At 46.8% G+C, this 7,500-nt stretch overlaps 32 non-coding genes and 1 pseudogene across 32 annotated transcripts; all 33 read right to left on the bottom strand.

Moving 5' to 3' along the window:
* Positions 1-34: 34 nt before the first annotated feature.
* On the bottom strand, positions 35-153 carry LOC125791806 (5S ribosomal RNA). The gene has a single exon (XR_007431538.1). It is a non-coding gene; the product is annotated as a 5S ribosomal RNA (ribosomal RNA).
* A 110-nt stretch (positions 154-263) lies between these two features.
* Positions 264-382, bottom strand: LOC125793071 (5S ribosomal RNA). The gene has a single exon (XR_007432662.1). It is a non-coding gene; the product is annotated as a 5S ribosomal RNA (ribosomal RNA).
* Positions 383-492: 110 nt separating this feature from the next.
* LOC125792410 (5S ribosomal RNA) lies at positions 493-611 on the bottom strand. The gene has a single exon (XR_007432142.1). It is a non-coding gene; the product is annotated as a 5S ribosomal RNA (ribosomal RNA).
* A 110-nt stretch (positions 612-721) lies between these two features.
* On the bottom strand, positions 722-840 carry LOC125792560 (5S ribosomal RNA). The gene has a single exon (XR_007432292.1). It is a non-coding gene; the product is annotated as a 5S ribosomal RNA (ribosomal RNA).
* Positions 841-950: 110 nt separating this feature from the next.
* On the bottom strand, positions 951-1,069 carry LOC125793070 (5S ribosomal RNA). Its single transcript, XR_007432661.1, has one exon. It is a non-coding gene; the product is annotated as a 5S ribosomal RNA (ribosomal RNA).
* Positions 1,070-1,179: 110 nt separating this feature from the next.
* On the bottom strand, positions 1,180-1,298 carry LOC125791868 (5S ribosomal RNA). Its single transcript, XR_007431600.1, has one exon. It is a non-coding gene; the product is annotated as a 5S ribosomal RNA (ribosomal RNA).
* Positions 1,299-1,408: 110 nt separating this feature from the next.
* Positions 1,409-1,527, bottom strand: LOC125793069 (5S ribosomal RNA). Its single transcript, XR_007432660.1, has one exon. It is a non-coding gene; the product is annotated as a 5S ribosomal RNA (ribosomal RNA).
* A 110-nt stretch (positions 1,528-1,637) lies between these two features.
* On the bottom strand, positions 1,638-1,756 carry LOC125793068 (5S ribosomal RNA). The gene has a single exon (XR_007432659.1). It is a non-coding gene; the product is annotated as a 5S ribosomal RNA (ribosomal RNA).
* Positions 1,757-1,866: 110 nt separating this feature from the next.
* On the bottom strand, positions 1,867-1,985 carry LOC125792339 (5S ribosomal RNA). The gene has a single exon (XR_007432071.1). It is a non-coding gene; the product is annotated as a 5S ribosomal RNA (ribosomal RNA).
* A 110-nt stretch (positions 1,986-2,095) lies between these two features.
* Positions 2,096-2,214, bottom strand: LOC125791874 (5S ribosomal RNA). Its single transcript, XR_007431606.1, has one exon. It is a non-coding gene; the product is annotated as a 5S ribosomal RNA (ribosomal RNA).
* A 110-nt stretch (positions 2,215-2,324) lies between these two features.
* LOC125793067 (5S ribosomal RNA) lies at positions 2,325-2,443 on the bottom strand. Its single transcript, XR_007432658.1, has one exon. It is a non-coding gene; the product is annotated as a 5S ribosomal RNA (ribosomal RNA).
* A 110-nt stretch (positions 2,444-2,553) lies between these two features.
* Positions 2,554-2,672, bottom strand: LOC125793066 (5S ribosomal RNA). The gene has a single exon (XR_007432657.1). It is a non-coding gene; the product is annotated as a 5S ribosomal RNA (ribosomal RNA).
* A 110-nt stretch (positions 2,673-2,782) lies between these two features.
* On the bottom strand, positions 2,783-2,901 carry LOC125793065 (5S ribosomal RNA). Its single transcript, XR_007432656.1, has one exon. It is a non-coding gene; the product is annotated as a 5S ribosomal RNA (ribosomal RNA).
* A 110-nt stretch (positions 2,902-3,011) lies between these two features.
* LOC125793064 (5S ribosomal RNA) lies at positions 3,012-3,130 on the bottom strand. The gene has a single exon (XR_007432655.1). It is a non-coding gene; the product is annotated as a 5S ribosomal RNA (ribosomal RNA).
* A 110-nt stretch (positions 3,131-3,240) lies between these two features.
* Positions 3,241-3,359, bottom strand: LOC125793063 (5S ribosomal RNA). The gene has a single exon (XR_007432654.1). It is a non-coding gene; the product is annotated as a 5S ribosomal RNA (ribosomal RNA).
* Positions 3,360-3,469: 110 nt separating this feature from the next.
* Positions 3,470-3,588, bottom strand: LOC125792636 (5S ribosomal RNA). Its single transcript, XR_007432355.1, has one exon. It is a non-coding gene; the product is annotated as a 5S ribosomal RNA (ribosomal RNA).
* Positions 3,589-3,698: 110 nt separating this feature from the next.
* On the bottom strand, positions 3,699-3,817 carry LOC125792694 (5S ribosomal RNA; annotated as a pseudogene).
* A 110-nt stretch (positions 3,818-3,927) lies between these two features.
* On the bottom strand, positions 3,928-4,046 carry LOC125792256 (5S ribosomal RNA). The gene has a single exon (XR_007431988.1). It is a non-coding gene; the product is annotated as a 5S ribosomal RNA (ribosomal RNA).
* Positions 4,047-4,156: 110 nt separating this feature from the next.
* LOC125793061 (5S ribosomal RNA) lies at positions 4,157-4,275 on the bottom strand. The gene has a single exon (XR_007432652.1). It is a non-coding gene; the product is annotated as a 5S ribosomal RNA (ribosomal RNA).
* A 110-nt stretch (positions 4,276-4,385) lies between these two features.
* LOC125793060 (5S ribosomal RNA) lies at positions 4,386-4,504 on the bottom strand. The gene has a single exon (XR_007432651.1). It is a non-coding gene; the product is annotated as a 5S ribosomal RNA (ribosomal RNA).
* A 110-nt stretch (positions 4,505-4,614) lies between these two features.
* LOC125793059 (5S ribosomal RNA) lies at positions 4,615-4,733 on the bottom strand. The gene has a single exon (XR_007432650.1). It is a non-coding gene; the product is annotated as a 5S ribosomal RNA (ribosomal RNA).
* A 110-nt stretch (positions 4,734-4,843) lies between these two features.
* On the bottom strand, positions 4,844-4,962 carry LOC125793058 (5S ribosomal RNA). The gene has a single exon (XR_007432649.1). It is a non-coding gene; the product is annotated as a 5S ribosomal RNA (ribosomal RNA).
* A 109-nt stretch (positions 4,963-5,071) lies between these two features.
* On the bottom strand, positions 5,072-5,190 carry LOC125793057 (5S ribosomal RNA). Its single transcript, XR_007432648.1, has one exon. It is a non-coding gene; the product is annotated as a 5S ribosomal RNA (ribosomal RNA).
* A 110-nt stretch (positions 5,191-5,300) lies between these two features.
* On the bottom strand, positions 5,301-5,419 carry LOC125793056 (5S ribosomal RNA). Its single transcript, XR_007432647.1, has one exon. It is a non-coding gene; the product is annotated as a 5S ribosomal RNA (ribosomal RNA).
* Positions 5,420-5,529: 110 nt separating this feature from the next.
* LOC125793055 (5S ribosomal RNA) lies at positions 5,530-5,648 on the bottom strand. The gene has a single exon (XR_007432646.1). It is a non-coding gene; the product is annotated as a 5S ribosomal RNA (ribosomal RNA).
* A 110-nt stretch (positions 5,649-5,758) lies between these two features.
* LOC125793054 (5S ribosomal RNA) lies at positions 5,759-5,877 on the bottom strand. The gene has a single exon (XR_007432645.1). It is a non-coding gene; the product is annotated as a 5S ribosomal RNA (ribosomal RNA).
* A 110-nt stretch (positions 5,878-5,987) lies between these two features.
* On the bottom strand, positions 5,988-6,106 carry LOC125792962 (5S ribosomal RNA). Its single transcript, XR_007432553.1, has one exon. It is a non-coding gene; the product is annotated as a 5S ribosomal RNA (ribosomal RNA).
* Positions 6,107-6,216: 110 nt separating this feature from the next.
* LOC125793053 (5S ribosomal RNA) lies at positions 6,217-6,335 on the bottom strand. Its single transcript, XR_007432644.1, has one exon. It is a non-coding gene; the product is annotated as a 5S ribosomal RNA (ribosomal RNA).
* Positions 6,336-6,445: 110 nt separating this feature from the next.
* On the bottom strand, positions 6,446-6,564 carry LOC125793052 (5S ribosomal RNA). Its single transcript, XR_007432643.1, has one exon. It is a non-coding gene; the product is annotated as a 5S ribosomal RNA (ribosomal RNA).
* Positions 6,565-6,674: 110 nt separating this feature from the next.
* LOC125793050 (5S ribosomal RNA) lies at positions 6,675-6,793 on the bottom strand. Its single transcript, XR_007432641.1, has one exon. It is a non-coding gene; the product is annotated as a 5S ribosomal RNA (ribosomal RNA).
* Positions 6,794-6,903: 110 nt separating this feature from the next.
* Positions 6,904-7,022, bottom strand: LOC125793049 (5S ribosomal RNA). The gene has a single exon (XR_007432640.1). It is a non-coding gene; the product is annotated as a 5S ribosomal RNA (ribosomal RNA).
* Positions 7,023-7,132: 110 nt separating this feature from the next.
* LOC125793048 (5S ribosomal RNA) lies at positions 7,133-7,251 on the bottom strand. Its single transcript, XR_007432639.1, has one exon. It is a non-coding gene; the product is annotated as a 5S ribosomal RNA (ribosomal RNA).
* Positions 7,252-7,361: 110 nt separating this feature from the next.
* LOC125793047 (5S ribosomal RNA) lies at positions 7,362-7,480 on the bottom strand. Its single transcript, XR_007432638.1, has one exon. It is a non-coding gene; the product is annotated as a 5S ribosomal RNA (ribosomal RNA).
* Between the last annotated feature and the right edge of the window lie 20 nt (positions 7,481-7,500).

The following is a 7,500-nucleotide window of genomic DNA, read 5'->3' as shown; positions in this document are numbered from 1 at the left end:
AACAAGACCATGGTAATGGAAGCAAGAGGGGAAAAGCTTACAGCACCTGGTATTCCCAGGTGGTCTCCCATCCAAGTACTAACCAGGCCAAACCCTGCTTAGCTTCCGAGATCAGACGAGATCGGGCATTCTCAGGGTAGTGTGACCGTAAGCCATTGCAGAGCTCTCATCAAGACTACTTATGCAACTTCATCTATGTTGGGTTTCAGATAACAAACTAGTAATGTATAACAAGACCATGGTAATGGAAGCAAGAGGGGAAAAGCTTACAGCACCTGGTATTCCCAGGTGGTCTCCCATCCAAGTACTAACCAGGCCAAACCCTGCTTAGCTTCCGAGATCAGACGAGATCGGGCGTTCTCAGGGTAGTGTGACCGTAAGCCATTGCAGAGCTCTCATCAAGACTACTTATGCAACTTCATCTATGTTGGGTTTCAGATAACAAACTAGTAATGTATAACAAGACCATGGTAATGGAAGCAAGAGGGGAAAAGCTTACAGCACCTGGTATTCCCAGGTGGTCTCCCATCCAAGTACTAACCAGGCCAAACCCTGCTTAGCTTCCGAGATCAGACGAGATCTGGCGTTCTCAGGGTAGTGTGACCGCAAGCCATTGCAGAGCTCTCATCAAGACTTCTTATGCAACTTCATCTATGTTGGGTTTCAGATAACAAACTAGTAATGTATAACAAGACCATGGTAATGGAAGCAAGAGGGGAAAAGCTTACAGCACCTGGTATTCCCAGGTGGTCTCCCATCCAAGTACTAACCAGGCCAAACCCTGCTTAGCTTCCGAGATGAGACGAGATCGGGCGTTCTCAGGGTAGTGTGACCGTAAGCCATTGCAGAGCTCTCATCAAGACTACTTATGCAACTTCATCTATGTTGGGTTTCAGATAACAAACTAGTAATGTATAACAAGACCATGGTAATGGAAGCAAGAGGGGAAAAGCTTACAGCACCTGGTATTCCCAGGTGGTCTCCCATCCAAGTACTAACCAGGCCAAACCCTGCTTAGCTTCCGAGATCAGACGAGATCGGGCGTTCTCAGGGTAGTGTGACCGTAAGCCATTGCAGAGCTCTCATCAAGACTACTGATGCAACTTCATCTATGTTGGGTTTCAGATAACAAACTAGTAATGTATAACAAGACCATGGTAATGGAAGCAAGAGGGGAAAAGCTTACAGCACCTGGTATTCCCAGGTGGTCTCCCATCCAAGTACTAACCAGGCCAACCCCTGCTTAGCTTCCGAGATCAGACGAGATCGGGCGTTCTCAGGGTAGTGTGACCGTAAGCCATTGCAGAGCTCTCATCAAGACTACTTATGCAACTTCATCTATGTTGGGTTTCAGATAACAAACTAGTAATGTATAACAAGACCATGGTAATGGAAGCAAGAGGGGAAAAGCTTACAGCACCTGGTATTCCCAGGTGGTCTCCCATCCAAGTACTAACCAGGCCAAACCCTGCTTAGCTTCCGAGATCAGACGAGATCGGGCGTTCTCAGGGTAGTGTGACCGTAAGCCATTGCAGAGCTCTCATCAAGACTACTTATGCAACTTCATCTATGTTGGGTTTCAGATAACAAACTAGTAATGTATAACAAGACCATGGTAATGGAAGCAAGAGGGGAAAAGCTTACAGCACCTGGTATTCCCAGGTGGTCTCCCATCCAAGTACTAACCAGGCCAAACCCTGCTTAGCTTCCGAGATCAGACGAGATCGGGCGTTCTCAGGGTAGTGTGACCGTAAGCCATTGCAGAGCTCTCATCAAGACTACTTATGCAACTTCATCTATGTTGGGTTTCAGATAACAAACTAGTAATGTATAACAAGACCATGGTAATGGAAGCAAGAGGGGAAAAGCTTACAGCACCTGGTATTCCCAGGTGGTCTCCCATCCAAGTACTAACAAGGCCAAACCCTGCTTAGCTTCCGAGATCAGACGAGATCGGGCGTTCTCAGGGTAGTGTGACCGTAAGCCATTGCAGAGCTCTCATCAAGACTACTTATGCAACTTCATCTATGTTGGGTTTCAGATAACAAACTAGTAATGTATAACAAGACCATGGTAATGGAAGCAAGAGGGGAAAAGCTTACAGCACCTGTTATTCCCAGGTGGTCTCCCATCCAAGTACTAACCAGGCCAAACCCTGCTTAGCTTCCGAGATCAGACGAGATCGGGCGTTCTCAGGGTAGTGTGACCGTAAGCCATTGCAGAGCTCTCATCAAGACTACTTATGCAACTTCATCTATGTTGGGTTTCAGATAACAAACTAGTAATGTATAACAAGACCATGGTAATGGAAGCAAGAGGGGAAAAGCTTACAGCACCTGGTATTCCCAGGTGGTCTCCCATCCAAGTACTAACCAGGCCAAACCCTGCTTAGCTTCCGAGATCAGACGAGATCGGGCGTTCTCAGGGTAGTGTGACCGTAAGCCGTTGCAGAGCTCTCATCAAGACTACTTATGCAACTTCATCTATGTTGGGTTTCAGATAACAAACTAGTAATGTATAACAAGACCATGGTAATGGAAGCAAGAGGGGAAAAGCTTACAGCACCTGGTATTCCCAGGTGGTCTCCCATCCAAGTACTAACCAGGCCAAACCCTGCTTAGCTTCCGAGATCAGACGAGATCGGGCGTTCTCAGGGTAGTGTGACCGTAAGCCATTGCAGAGCTCTCATCAAGACTACTTATGCAACTTCATCTATGTTGGGTTTCAGATAACAAACTAGTAATGTATAACAAGACCATGGTAATGGAAGCAAGAGGGGAAAAGCTTACAGCACCTGGTATTCCCAGGTGGTCTCCCATCCAAGTACTAACCAGGCCAAACCCTGCTTAGCTTCCGAGATCAGACGAGATCGGGCGTTCTCAGGGTAGTGTGACCGTAAGCCATTGCAGAGCTCTCATCAAGACTACTTATGCAACTTCATCTATGTTGGGTTTCAGATAACAAACTAGTAATGTATAACAAGACCATGGTAATGGAAGCAAAAGGGGAAAAGCTTACAGCACCTGGTATTCCCAGGTGGTCTCCCATCCAAGTACTAACCAGGCCAAACCCTGCTTAGCTTCCGAGATCAGACGAGATCGGGCGTTCTCAGGGTAGTGTGACCGTAAGCCATTGCAGAGCTCTCATCAAGACTACTTATGCAACTTCATCTATGTTGGGTTTCAGATAACAAACTAGTAATGTATAAAAAGACCATGGTAATGGAAGCAAGAGGGGAAAAGCTTACAGCACCTGGTATTCCCAGGTGGTCTCCCATCCAAGTACTAACCAGGCCAAACCCTGCTTAGCTTCCGAGATCAGACGAGATCGGGCGTTCTCAGGGTAGTGTGACCGTAAGCCATTGCAGAGCTCTCATCAAGACTACTTATGCAACTTCATCTATGTTGGGTTTCAGATAACAAACTAGTAATGTATAACAAGACCATGGTAATGGAAGCAAGAGGGGAAAAGCTTACAGCACATGGTATTCCCAGGTGGTCTCCCATCCAAGTACTAACCAGGCCAAACCCTGCTCAGCTTCCGAGATCAGACGAGATCGGGCGTTCTCAGGGTAGTGTGACCGTAAGCCATTGCAGAGCTCTCATCAAGACTACTTATGCAACTTCATCTATGTTGGGTTTCAGATAACAAACTAGTAATGTATAACAAGACCATGGTAATGGAAGCAAGAGGGGAAAATCTTACAGCACCTGGTATTCCCAGGTGGTCTCCCATCCAAGCACTAACCAGGCCAAACCCTGCTTAGCTTCCGAGATCAGACGAGATCAGACGTTCTCAGGGTAGTGTGACCGTAAGCCATTGCAGAGCTCTCATCAAGACTACTTATGCAACTTCATCTATGTTGGGTTTCCGATAACAAACTAGTAATGTATAACAAGACCATGGTAATGGAAGCAAGAGGGGAAAAGCTTACAGCACATGGTATTCCCAGGTGGTCTCCCATCCAAGTACTAACCAGGCCAAACCCTGCTTAGCTTCCGAGATCAGACGAGATCGGGCGTTCTCAGGGTAGTGTGACCGTAAGCCATTGCAGAGCTCTCATCAAGACTACTTATGCAACTTCATCTATGTTGGGTTTCAGACAACAAACTAGTAATGTATAACAAGACCATGGTAATGGAAGCAAGAGGGGAAAAGCTTACAGCACCTGGTATTCCCAGGTGGTCTCCCATCCAAGTACTAACCAGGCCAAACCCTGCTTAGCTTCCGAGATCAGACGAGATCGGGCGTTCTCAGGGTAGTGTGACCGTAAGCCATTGCAGAGCTCTCATCAAGACTACTTATGCAACTTCATCTATGTTGGGTTTCAGATAACAAACTAGTAATGTATAACAAGACCATGGTAATGGAAGCAAGAGGGGAAAAGCTTACAGCACCTGGTATTCCCAGGTGGTCTCCCATCCAAGTACTAACCAGGCCAAACCCTGCTTAGCTTCCGAGATCAGACGAGATCGGGCGTTCTCAGGGTAGTGTGACCGTAAGCCATTGCAGAGCTCTCATCAAGACTACTTATGCAACTTCATCTATGTTGGGTTTCAGATAACAAACTAGTAATGTATAACAAGACCATGGTAATGGAAGCAAGAGGGGAAAAGCTTACAGCACCTGGTATTCCCAGGTGGTCTCCCATCCAAGTACTAACCAGGCCAAACCCTGCTTAGCTTCCGAGATCAGACGAGATCGGGCGTTCTCAGGGTAGTGTGACCGTAAGCCATTGCAGAGCTCTCATCAAGACTACTTATGCAACTTCATCTATGTTGGGTTTCAGATAACAAACTAGTAATGTATAACAAGACCATGGTAATGGAAGCAAGAGGGGAAAAGCTTACAGCACCTGGTATTCCCAGGTGGTCTCCCATCCAAGTACTAACCAGGCCAAACCCTGCTTAGCTTCCGAGATCAGACGAGATCGGGCGTTCTCAGGGTAGTGTGACCGTAAGCCATTGCAGAGCTCTCATCAAGACTACTTATGCAACTTCATCTATGTTGGGTTTCAGATAACAAACTAGTAATGTATAAGAAGACCATGGTAATGGAAGCAAGAGGGGAAAGCTTACAGCACCTGGTATTCCCAGGTGGTCTCCCATCCAAGTACTAACCAGGCCAAACCCTGCTTAGCTTCCGAGATCAGACGAGATCGGGCGTTCTCAGGGTAGTGTGACCGTAAGCCATTGCAGAGCTCTCATCAAGACTACTTATGCAACTTCATCTATGTTGGGTTTCAGATAACAAACTAGTAATGTATAACAAGACCATGGTAATGGAAGCAAGAGGGGAAAAGCTTACAGCACCTGGTATTCCCAGGTGGTCTCCCATCCAAGTACTAACCAGGCCAAACCCTGCTTAGCTTCCGAGATCAGACGAGATCGGGCGTTCTCAGGGTAGTGTGACCGTAAGCCGTTGCAGAGCTCTCATCAAGACTACTTATGCAACTTCATCTATGTTGGGTTTCAGATAACAAACTAGTAATGTATAACAAGACCATGGTAATGGAAGCAAGAGGGGAAAAGCTTACAGCACCTGGTATTCCCAGGTGGTCTCCCATCCAAGTACTAACCAGGCCAAACCCTGCTTAGCTTCCGAGATCAGACGAGATCGGGCGTTCTCAGGGTAGTGTGACCGTAAGCCATTGCAGAGCTCTCATCAAGACTACTTATGCAACTTCATCTATGTTGGGTTTCAGATAACAAACTAGTAATGTATAACAAGACCATGGTAATGGAAGCAAGAGGGGAAAAGCTTACAGCACCTGGTATTCCCAGGTGGTCTCCCATCCAAGTACTAACCAGGCCAAACCCTGCTTAGCTTCCGAGATCAGACGAGATCGGGCGTTCTCAGGGTAGTGTGACCGTAAGCCATTGCAGAGCTCTCATCAAGACTACTTATGCAACTTCATCTATGTTGGGTTTCAGATAACAAACTAGTAATGTATAACAAGACCATGGTAATGGAAGCAAGAGGGGAAAGGCTTACAGCACCTGGTATTCCCAGGTGGTCTCCCATCCAAGTACTAACCAGGCCAAACCCTGCTTAGCTTCCGAGATCAGACGAGATCGGGCGTTCTCAGGGTAGTGTGACCGTAAGCCATTGCAGAGCTCTCATCAAGACTACTTATGCAACTTCATCTATGTTGGGTTTCAGATAACAAACTAGTAATGTATAACAAGACCATGGTAATGGAAGCAAGAGGGGAAAAGCTTACAGCACCTGGTATTCCCAGGTGGTCTCCCATCCAAGTACTAACCAGGCCAAACCCTGCTTAGCTTCCGAGATCAGACGAGATCGGGCGTTCTCAGGGTAGTGTGACCGTAAGCCATTGCAGAGCTCTCATCAAGACTACTTATGCAACTTCATCTATGTTGGGTTTCAGATAACAAACTAGTAATGTATAACAAGACCATGGTAATGGAAGCAAGAGGGGAAAAGCTTACAGCACCTGGTATTCCCAGGTGGTCTCCCATCCAAGTACTAACCAGGCCAAACCCTGCTTAGCTTCCGAGATCAGACGAGATCGGGCGTTCTCAGGGTAGTGTGACCGTAAGCCATTGCAGAGCTCTCATCAAGACTACTTATGCAACTTCATCTATGTTGGGTTTCAGATAACAAACTAGTAATGTATAACAAGACCATGGTAATGGAAGCAAGAGGGGAAAAGCTTACAGCACCTGGTATTCCCAGGTGGTCTCCCATCCAAGTACTAACCAGGCCAAACCCTGCTTAGCTTCCGAGATCAGACGAGATCGGGCGTTCTCAGGGTAGTGTGACCGTAAGCCATTGCAGAGCTCTCATCAAGACTACTTATGCAACTTCATCTATGTTGGGTTTCAGATAACAAACTAGTAATGTATAACAAGACCATGGTAATGGAAGCAAGAGGGGAAAAGCTTACAGCACCTGGTATTCCCAGGTGGTCTCCCATCCAAGTACTAACCAGGCCAAACCCTGCTTAGCTTCCGAGATCAGACGAGATCGGGCGTTCTCAGGGTAGTGTGACCGTAAGCCATTGCAGAGCTCTCATCAAGACTACTTATGCAACTTCATCTATGTTGGGTTTCAGATAACAAACTAGTAATGTATAACAAGACCATGGTAATGGAAGCAAGAGGGGAAAAGCTTACAGCACCTGGTATTCCCAGGTGGTCTCCCATCCAAGTACTAACCAGGCCAAACCCTGCTTAGCTTCCGAGATCAGACGAGATCGGGCGTTCTCAGGGTAGTGTGACCGTAAGCCATTGCAGAGCTCTCATCAAGACTACTTATGCAACTTCATCTATGTTGGGTTTCAGATAACAAACTAGTAATGTATAACAAGACCATGGTAATGGAAGCAAGAGGGGAAAAGCTTACAGCACCTGGTATTCCCAGGTGGTCTCCCATCCAAGTACTAACCAGGCCAAACCCTGCTTAGCTTCCGAGATCAGACGAGATCGGGCGTTCTCAGGGTAGTGTGACCGTAAGCCATTGCAGAGCTCTCATCAA

This window comes from Astyanax mexicanus, unplaced genomic scaffold (assembly GCF_023375975.1).
Source record: "Astyanax mexicanus isolate ESR-SI-001 unplaced genomic scaffold, AstMex3_surface scaffold_36, whole genome shotgun sequence".
NCBI classification, from domain to species: domain Eukaryota; kingdom Metazoa; phylum Chordata; class Actinopteri; order Characiformes; family Acestrorhamphidae; genus Astyanax; species Astyanax mexicanus.
This window is presented reverse-complemented; position numbering and strand designations above follow the sequence as displayed.